The sequence below is a fragment of the Kryptolebias marmoratus genome, linkage group LG7 (genome assembly GCF_001649575.2).
Source record: "Kryptolebias marmoratus isolate JLee-2015 linkage group LG7, ASM164957v2, whole genome shotgun sequence".
In the NCBI taxonomy this organism is placed as follows: domain Eukaryota; kingdom Metazoa; phylum Chordata; class Actinopteri; order Cyprinodontiformes; family Rivulidae; genus Kryptolebias; species Kryptolebias marmoratus.
The window spans coordinates 25,185,282-25,194,942 of NC_051436.1; the positions used below are offsets into that span (position 1 = coordinate 25,185,282).

The 9,661-nt window shown below is 38.8% G+C and overlaps 1 protein-coding gene across 2 annotated transcripts in view; it reads right to left on the minus strand.

The window, feature by feature from the left end:
• Positions 1–2,954, minus strand: part of shroom4 (shroom family member 4) — a 45,640-nt gene extending 42,686 nt beyond the window's left edge. For both annotated transcript variants that reach the window (XM_025002789.2, XM_025002788.2), the window contains exon 1: positions 2,560–2,954. The gene's annotated coding sequence lies outside the window, so the exon portion shown is untranslated. The remainder of the gene's footprint in view (positions 1–2,559) is intronic.
• Positions 2,955–9,661: the final 6,707 nt, after the last annotated feature.

The following is a 9,661-nucleotide window of genomic DNA, read 5'->3' on the forward strand; positions in this document are numbered from 1 at the left end:
GGAACAGTGGCTACAACAGATCCCAGGAACAACATCAGACATCTCAGTCCAGAAATGTGCAGTTCTAGGCACAGCCAAAATACTGCGCAGAACCCTCAAGCTCCCAGGCCTCTGGTAGAGGACCCGAGCTCAGAGGATGAAACAAAGACCACCCCGCGGAGGGTGAGAAGGGAATTTTATATATATTTATAATAATATATCAAAGAATATTGACCATAACTGATTTATGACAGCAATAAAAGCACAAAACATTCATATTTTTTATAGGCACTTTAGAAGTAAAAACTTTTAAGTATCAAATCTGACACAGAGAAATTATTTGTTTTGCTCATCTGCACTTAACTAAAGCTTGTCTTGGAATTTTCATTTTTGGGACTTTGAGATTTAGGGATTTGGTCAAATCTTGGTTGACTGGAGACTGAATGTGTTTTTTTTTGTCTTAATTAAAAGGTAGGACAACTTAAAGTTGGCTTAACTTAGATCAATACAAAATTGTGAGCTTGTATCATTTTAGTAAGACTTGGACATGTCTGACTTGACACTTATAATAAGTCAAGCATGATTTGTCTTGGTTTACTGCAGGCTTGATTCCTATCTGTGCTCCTGCCAAAAAAAATCATCATGGACATGATTTAGTTGATACGTTCTGAGAACTTGAATTAAACAAATCTTGGACTTGGTAGAGTTTGGATACTGATCATGATTTGAATTTGTCATTATTGGACTTACTTGAGTGGAAAAGAGATAGGGCAATTAATCAGTCGACAAATTTTATTTTGCAGATACTAGCCACTTTTTAAAAGGCTGCCCATTGTACAAGTTCTTCCAAAGGTTGTTAAATTTGTTTCATTAAGTTAACTGGACTTTTATTCTATAGCTGAAAACGTTTCACTTTCCCTCCAGAGTTCCATTCAAAACCGGAGAGTGTATATTTCCAAGCTTTTACATCTTTGGTTATGTGAATCTAGCTTATAAAACCAAAGATTCCAGTCAGTGTGCACTTGTTAACAAAGTAAGTAACTTAGGGCCTATTGCAATGAAAGAAAAGCCGAAGCAATAATAAACCAAACCTGTCTCTAACTGGACAGCTGATCTACATGTAGTTGTTGATGCTGTTGTGAATCAAAAACCAAAATCTGTCAAAAACAAACAAGCAAACAATAACTGGATGGCTTAGAGATTTTTCTTTTGTTAAGAAAAACAAATTGGTCAGTGACAGAATATTTAACTAATATTACCTTGACTTGAGACTTACACTCATTGCTAGCTGCTCTAATTTTTCTCATCTGACTCTTGACTCAGCCTTGCCCCAAAAGACATTAGTGGCTCTGAAAATATCTGGACAAACAGTCAAATGACCTAAACAGCTCAAAGTAAGTTATTCAAAAGTAAAAAAGCAATACTATTTTATGGTGTCATTTCAGAAAACTGCTTGGTACAGTGGGTCCAACAACAGTGAGGTACAATTTTGGAAGAGAAATGTGGTTCCTGGCACCACGAGGGAAAGGAAAAGACCATTTTTGAGTATTATTGATTATGATAAAACGGGAACAGGAGACACATTTCCAAAATAAACACCCCTGCTTGTATGAGAGTTTATGTGTGCACTTGAATGTATGGAAACTATCCAAGCTCAACCAAACAAAATACCATTATTGAACACACCACAAACATTTAGCAGACCTCCCTACCTATTTCAATGCCACCTCCTGCTTCTTCAACAAATATCCTGACTTGAAATTTTAAATTCAAACGTAAAAAGATGGAGTGCTGCTATTCCTATTTTAGAAGAGCAAATGTCTTATATAACATCAAAACACATAAGAAGGCAGTATTTTACATTTGGCCAGATTTTTAATAAAATTATCCAAAGAACTTACACTTTCCTGTTTCTGACACTAACCTATTTGGCAACCTGTTGCTGATGGAAACAACAAGCCGAGCAGAATCACATGAATCCTGTTTTCTTGAAGAACTTTCTTCCATTTGAAGGAAACATTTTATACATTGAGACGGATAACAAGTTAATTCAGCACTAATATTGGTGTTTCTCTGTGACCAATGCCAAGAAATTCAATAAAGCCAGCGAGACATGGCAAGCTTCTATTTATAGATGTCTTCTTAGGACATTGTGGAGCTTTTGAGAATCTTAAACTGAAAAAAACACCAGTCGAAATTAAGTAAAATATTACGCCACACAACTCTACTGAAGCCTCATCCTAGATTGTCAAAGTTAATGACCTAAAAGAGAATCAGCTGAATTAATATCATTCAGCTAATTCTCTTTAAAGGTAAAGGTAATCACGCATAATCAAAGCCACACACGTATTTTCAGTGAAGCCAAAGAACAGACTTGGATTTCATGCTGACTCACAGGTAAGGACAGAAACTAATACAACAACATTAGATTAATTGAAGGAATGACAACAATGGTGCAATGATGTTGGTTAGTACAAAAATCAATCATCTCATCAAGAAATAAGGAGCCAAGCATTTTAATTCCAGTTTATGCTTTCAATTCAATCGATGGAGATTAGAGTGGGAAGTTTTTAAACGTACCTGACTCCACAATTATCCACCGTTACACCGATCTAATTTCAGCTCTCAGCATCCCTAATAACCTAAGTTCAAGTTCAACCCTGTTCAGATAGCAACAAAAGCTTATCTAAATAATCTTTCCAAAGTTCATCCTCAGGATGGTTGAGGTCTGACAAGAAAGTCAAGAATCACTGCGAAGGTGTGACACATGAATGTCCGAGAGCTGATGTGTAGAAGGAGGTGGCAGGCTCTGACCAAGAGGGGAAAAAATAAAAATAAAACAACAGCTTATGATCCTCACATCCCCTCTACCTCCTTTTCTTTTCTTCCTCCTCTTTTGCTTCACTCACTGGAAGACAAAACATGACTGTCTTTCTCCTTCTCTTTCTATTTACCCCCTTTCTCTCCCACCCTATTCTGCCCCTGCCTCGCTTGCTCGCTCTGCAGCAGGATGTGTGAGTCAGTCTGAGAGGAAGTATTGTGAAGCACAGATAAAGTGGTGGACGGCTGCTAAAATAATACCCAGAATTCCACACTGTTATTGTTTGACATGAGTGGAAAAATGCAGAGGTACTTCCTCCTCCCTGAGTGTATGTGTGTGTGTGTTAGCTTGCATGTGTGTTTGTAGAGCTTGAAAGAGTAAAGAAAGCAGAAACTGTTGGACAGACAAGGGGGGTCTTTTTCACTTTGCCAAATAAATGAGAAAAACAAAATGTGGTGAAAGACAGGGAATGTAAGAGGATGTGAGGTCTGCAGGAGAGCAGAAAAGTCTGTAAAACAATCATAGACAAATACAATGAGTTGGAGAAGAGGGGAGGGGTGGATGAACAGGAGGCTTTTATCAATGTTCTTATCAGTCGTAATTCTTTTGAGACACACTTCAGTTACAGGAATATAATGAAAGATGTATATCTCGACTGCTGCACTCTGCAGCACTGCTAAATTCTTTTTTGGTTGTAAATTAAACTTTTTACAGTGATGTGAATCCAAAAACATAGGGCAGTTGTACTTTAAATCACCTGAAGTTCCCAGAAGTTTGTTACAAATTTTAAAAGAGCAAGTTTATGACAAGAATCTGATTTAGCCATAAGGAGCGGAACTGAGATAATAAAGGTAAGTATTTTATTTACAGGTGATAATATTTATAGTGCAATGGTCAGGAGGATCTGGAAGACAGGAAGGGAGCAAGGTGAGTCTCGGGTACTGATCTTTGTGTGGTTGTCTTTTCTTGAACTGTGCAGAGAGTAATTTAATGTTTTTCCTTACAGGTCTTGGTGAGTGAACGAGGCCCAGAAGTGCAGCAGAAAAATTCAGGAGTGGTCTGTGAGGTAAGGTGTCCCGAAGTCCGAAACAGGTAAGTTAGTCTGAGCAGCATAAGGTAGGTCCTGGTAGGCAGTGACTCGTTTTCTCCAAAAACCAAAAGGCAAGATGCTCCAGCGAAGGTCTGGAATCAGCCGGGGACTTAAATATTGGAACTGCTCGTCACTGGAATCTGCAACACCTGGTGAGGAGGAGGTTAGAGGCCACGCCCAAGAGGCAGGCCAAATCCAAATCCTAACAGTTTACAATGATGTGTTAACGTCACTCAGATAGAAACAATAAATATTATTTTGTTTTCCAGTTTTTAAAATAAAGTCAAAATGTTAAAGAAAAAAAATCAACTATTTCAAAACTAAACTACAAATTTCCCGAAGAAAGTTTTAAGGGGCCTGCCACTTGGTGTATTTACCTATGGTGGCTGCTTTTGGTAAATGGCCTGAACTGTTTACTTGTTGCCCATTATAACCCACCTACTGGTAGATGTCTTTTTAACATGATTTTTAAATAAACATGAATATTATTTACTCCCTGGTCAATAGTTTTGATGTTATGGTGAAGTGTATATGACCTATAGGTCAGCATCAGAAGATTATAGTTCTACTTAAAAACAGAAAGTAATACAAAATAGTCTTTCCAAGGGCTTGAGATAAAGGTTTCACAAGGGTCATGTCATATAAAAATGTAGGCAAGGAAACCTGAAAACATTTCTAGATGTTTAACCCCTAACCCTAGACAGAATTTTAAAAACTTTAGTCTGAAAAATCCAACAAAATCAGGACAAACTTTCAATGTAAGGTAAATTAAAATTGATTAACTTCAAGATAACTTGACTCTTTGTTTTTCTCAACAGCACAACAAAACCAAAATCATCATAGTTTCCATTTAAAATGCAGGGCATCCTGTCAGTGAAAATTGACATTTCTTTAAACTCAAGCATGCACATCTTCCAAGAGAAATGTTGACAGTGAATTTTGAGTAAAAAATATCAGTGGCCAACCCTGAATAGACACTAAATTGTTCTGTAGCATGGCTAACTTGTGTATATTGGCTCCAGCTGATATGACTTCCATGTGCAAAGTGGTCAGACCTCTCAACATTGTGGCCAGACTTGAACCTCACAGAGCAAACATCAAGAGGTGTGAGTGTCTGATATTACCAGTGTTAAAGTTTAACCAACAAAACAAATGGCAGACTCTTAATAACATGAGGCCCCTAAAAGGGCTTTCAAAGACTTCCTGGTGACATATACCTCCTTCACATTCCATAGAAGAGTGTGCACATTCTGTGTGTGAGCAGATTCCTAACATTCCCTGTCTGCTCCCCAAAAGGTGAAGGGTTAACTATGCTGGAAAGCTTAAACAACTTCACCTCCGCCCCTCTACCCCCTGTGTTTGCCCGATTAAGATCTATTTGTTTGCTTTATGGGTCTTCTGTGTGTGTGTGCGCACACATGAGTGCGTGTGTGTATCAGCATGCAATCAGACCCCTGTCTATTTACCTTGTAGGCCCTTGAACTCTCGAGAATGAATTGCAAAGTGACAAACACACTCAAAGACACATTTGAAGCCAAGAAGCACATATGCAATCAGGTATGCAACTATCAAAGGTTACACATACATACAGAGCATTTTTAGGTTCCTGATAATCAGTACAGTGAGATGAGGCCCATATTAGAGGCTGATGGCAGGAAGAGTGAAGTCCAGTTTAGCCTCTGAGACACAATGAGCTGTTGTTACTGTTCAATCCTTCAGACTCTGAGTGTATGTGTGTGTGTGTGTGTGTGTGTGTTTGTTTCTGTAATCATCCATCTATCACTAACAATACATTTTAAGAAATTCAAAAGAAAGTTTGAGCATAAAAATACGCATAAAAAGTCCATTAACCAAAATGTACTTCTTCCTTTTAAGAAGTTAATTAAACTTTATTGACTATTTTGAAAAAATGTGTGAAATATCAGAAACAGTTGACGTTGAGGAACTTAAGGTTAAATTTATGAGACTAGACACAGGAGTTTGCAACAAAGGCATCAAAACTAGCAATCTCAATTTCTTAATTCAACAACTGCTTTACAAAATACACTCACTGACAAAAAATGTTCAAAACCCAAAAGACAGTCTAAATCCGATATAGACATATTCTGGTCCACATGAATTCCAGTGATGAATATGTAAATGATTTGATTTGCAAGGAGCTATCATGTCTAAAACTGGCACCAGAGGTTATAAGTTATAAGTGGTGACATCATGAATGGAGCGATAATGTTATCAGGTGGTTGGATCGTGCAGTTGTCCAGCATGTGGGGCATCCACATGTCTCAGTGGTATAATGTTGGAACCAATGGGTGCATAAGCACACCCATACACATCTTGAAGCTTCTGGTCACCAAGGACAGATCTCACTAAATGAAAATTTGTTGTGGGTAACTTAGTTCATAACTCAACAAAAGACTCAAGGACTGACAGATAAAAATGTATTTGGGAAAACAGCTTTAGATCACTCTCATACACCAATGTGGTGTAAATCGAAGCTAATGAGTGGCTCAATGGAGTCAGCTCAGTGGTTAGAGCAGTCGTTCTCCTATGAGATAGTTGGAGGTTCAATTCCTGGCAGCAGTCACATGTTGAAGTGTCCCTGGGCAAGACACTGAACCTCTCTGGTAAGTTTTGTAGAGATGTAGAGTGATGTATGAATGTGTGTTTGGAAAGGTAAATGAGGGCAGACTGTGTTGTAAAGCACTTTGAGTTGGCTAGAAAGGCACTATATAACTACCGCTCATTTACCATTCAATGTCTTCTCCAGGAACACTTCAACATGTGGCACTATTGAGTCACTCTATAACTGCATGGTAAACTGATGTCTGTTCCCCCAGAAAAGAGGCTAAGCCTGGTGGTAGGTGGTAGGTGTCCAATCGCCGGCCGACCGTGATTTAGTAAAAAAAAAAAAAGATTAAAGTTGACAGGAAAGTTGAAAATATAGCTGTTTATTATGTGATATTGTAAGATATTTGTGTCAAATATTTACACAACTACAGTTTTTAAAAAAGGCACTTTTAAAATACTTTTTTAAACAAAAATACAATTAAAATAAATATAAATTGTTTGCCTAATTTGAATGCTAATTTAAGTCACATTTACAAATAAATTAAATTAACATAAATGGAAAAGCAAACAAGGCACCAACACACGTCTCACATCAAGGCCAGTGAATAACAATAGAGAACACTGAAAAATAGAGACATGCTGTGCTGTACTGTGCTTTTTGTGGCACAGGCTGCATGTTGGATCACTACATGTAACAACAAAACAAAGCATATCTAATGCTGAATTTAATAGCTTAGTTTTACTGGTAAACAAGGATGAATTACCATGTGTCATATTAATATTTTCCACTAAGTACAAAACATGCTTACCGTATTTGATCTTGTGAAGCCACCTGCTGAATTTTGGCTCAACTAACCATTTTTGGTTAAACCCACTCGTTCAACGTTTATTGCTGCGGATCTCTCATAGAGGGATCATATAAATGCTGATACAGGTGAACCAGCTCTGCTAAAGCAGCAAAATCATCCATTTTTAACTGCAGAGTTACCAAAATTGGGAGGTGCACAACCACGCGACACCACGTGAGGCCTTCCCGTAGGGGCGGGGACAGCGCGATTGCATCCCTGTTGGCGCGCACACCCTTGCACAGTGATCAACGAGTCAAGTTGATGCGGGTGGGAAAAAAAAAAGTGTATAAAAAATGACGTATTTTACAATAAACAAGAGGAGCTTAGCCTGGCGGCGGGAGAGGGAAAGCCTGGCGGCCTGCCACGCTTATAATACACTGGGGGAAACCCTCAGTATGAATTTTGGACCTGGACACTCAGGGCTGTGGCGATGGATATTATTTACCAGAGGAGAGCTCCCATGCAGGAGTCAAAATATAGCACAAACAGTTTTGAGACACCTGCAACAACTCTGCAACTTTGAGAGAAAAAATTGTTAAACAAACTTCTTTGAACATAATCAAAACTCAAGTGACAAAGCTTTGAGCTTCTGTGACTAAATCAAGAAAATCAAGGATCACTGTGAAGGTTTTGAGATTTTGTAGAGGCTCCTTTTTGAATGCCATTCAACAACTGTTCGCCAGTTGTTGAATGCCAGTGAGATACTGGTTTAAAACTCTGCCTCTTCCCTTTTGCTTTACATCAGAAAAAAACTGAGACACCATACCCTCCAATTTCATACATGAATTGTGTAAAACAAGGATTGGGTTATAAAGTACAGAAGTGATATGTGAAATGAGATCAGGCCAACAGTTTCAAATAAAATAGTTTAGAATAGATCAAACTAGACATTAAAATGGTTATTGTAGCAATAATAACATACATTAAGGAAGACAATACTTACTCTTGTGTTTTTTGCCCTTTCTGTGCCGTTCCACTTTAACATCCCTCCTACGTCACAAAAAATTTGGAGCACCTCTAGACTTTTGTATAAACATGTACAACATGAAGACAGGGTATAGGGCTGAAATAGGCTGTGCTCAAAGATCCATCTTTTTTTACAAGAATGGATTGTTTTGTTTTTGTTTTTTGTTTTTTCTGCTACAGTAAACTGAAAGCTCCCTAAACTCAACTCAGCCCCCCTAATCTTTATTCCACTTTCTGTCCATCCTCTTTATTCAAAGTGATGAAGCAGAGAAGGTAGCCCCTCAACTGAAAGCACAAAAACATACTCTTTTCTCAGTGTCCAGATTTCACCCGAGGCAGCGTCATAACCAAAACTGTTTACGGATGGGCCTCTAATCAGATCCAGAAAGCTTTTTTGACACTTTTTTTTCAAACTTACCAAACAAACATTTTTTTTGTTTCAGATCACTAAAACTAATATATTTAGGCTTCCTGAGATAGAAAAACACTAAAAGAACTGAAAACTTTAAGAATTGCATCAGTTACTTAAAAGTGCCCATTTTTGCATTTATAGACGAAGGGAAAGGGGATGGGGTGAGGGTAGGGATGAAGTGATGAGGGGATGAAGGGATGGAGGGATGAAGGGATGGAGGGATTGAGAGAAGGAGGGATGAATGGAGTAGATGAGGTCGGCTGTGGGTAATGGGAGAGGGCTTGGAAAGTGAAGACACTGCGTGGGGTCTTGTGTTCGGGACGCTGTGCGACTCCAAAAGTGTCTCACTTTAAATTGAACTGAGGAGTGAGTGAGCTTGGAATAAATCACTGGCGTTATTGTGAATGTATAAGCGGTACGCTTGCGATGACCAGCGACCTAGGATTTGTATTGTTTGATCAGAGATACCCTGACTAGATGCGGAGGAGGCTGCTCCTATGCGAAACGAATGAGCGGAATAGTGATCGGGTGATACATCTCAGAAGGACTTGACGAGAGAACCAGAACGAGATGCTTGGGTAAGTCTGCGCATGAATTGCATAAATTCTGGGGAATGAGATTGGCCTTTACTGATGATTCTTATGACTGCCATGCTGTCTGAGTGGATGAGAATAGACTTTTTTTGACCATTCAAGGCCCCAAAGATTGCTGCAATGTTGATGGGGTAAAATTCGAAAAGTGCAGAAGACGGTGAGACTGAGATGTTCTGGAGAGACATGAGCTCTTGCTCACCTGTCTGCGAACCACTTGCCTCTGTAATAACCGCTGAAACAAATAAGGGAGCTGGGGGAAAAGGTTAGATGAAAAAATGGGGGAACTCTTAGAGCGATTGGCTGGGCTGAACTCGCTGGTGCTTGGAAAGAAACAGGGGCTAGAATGGATTGAGAGGCGGAAGAAAGAATGGAAGAAGGGATGGG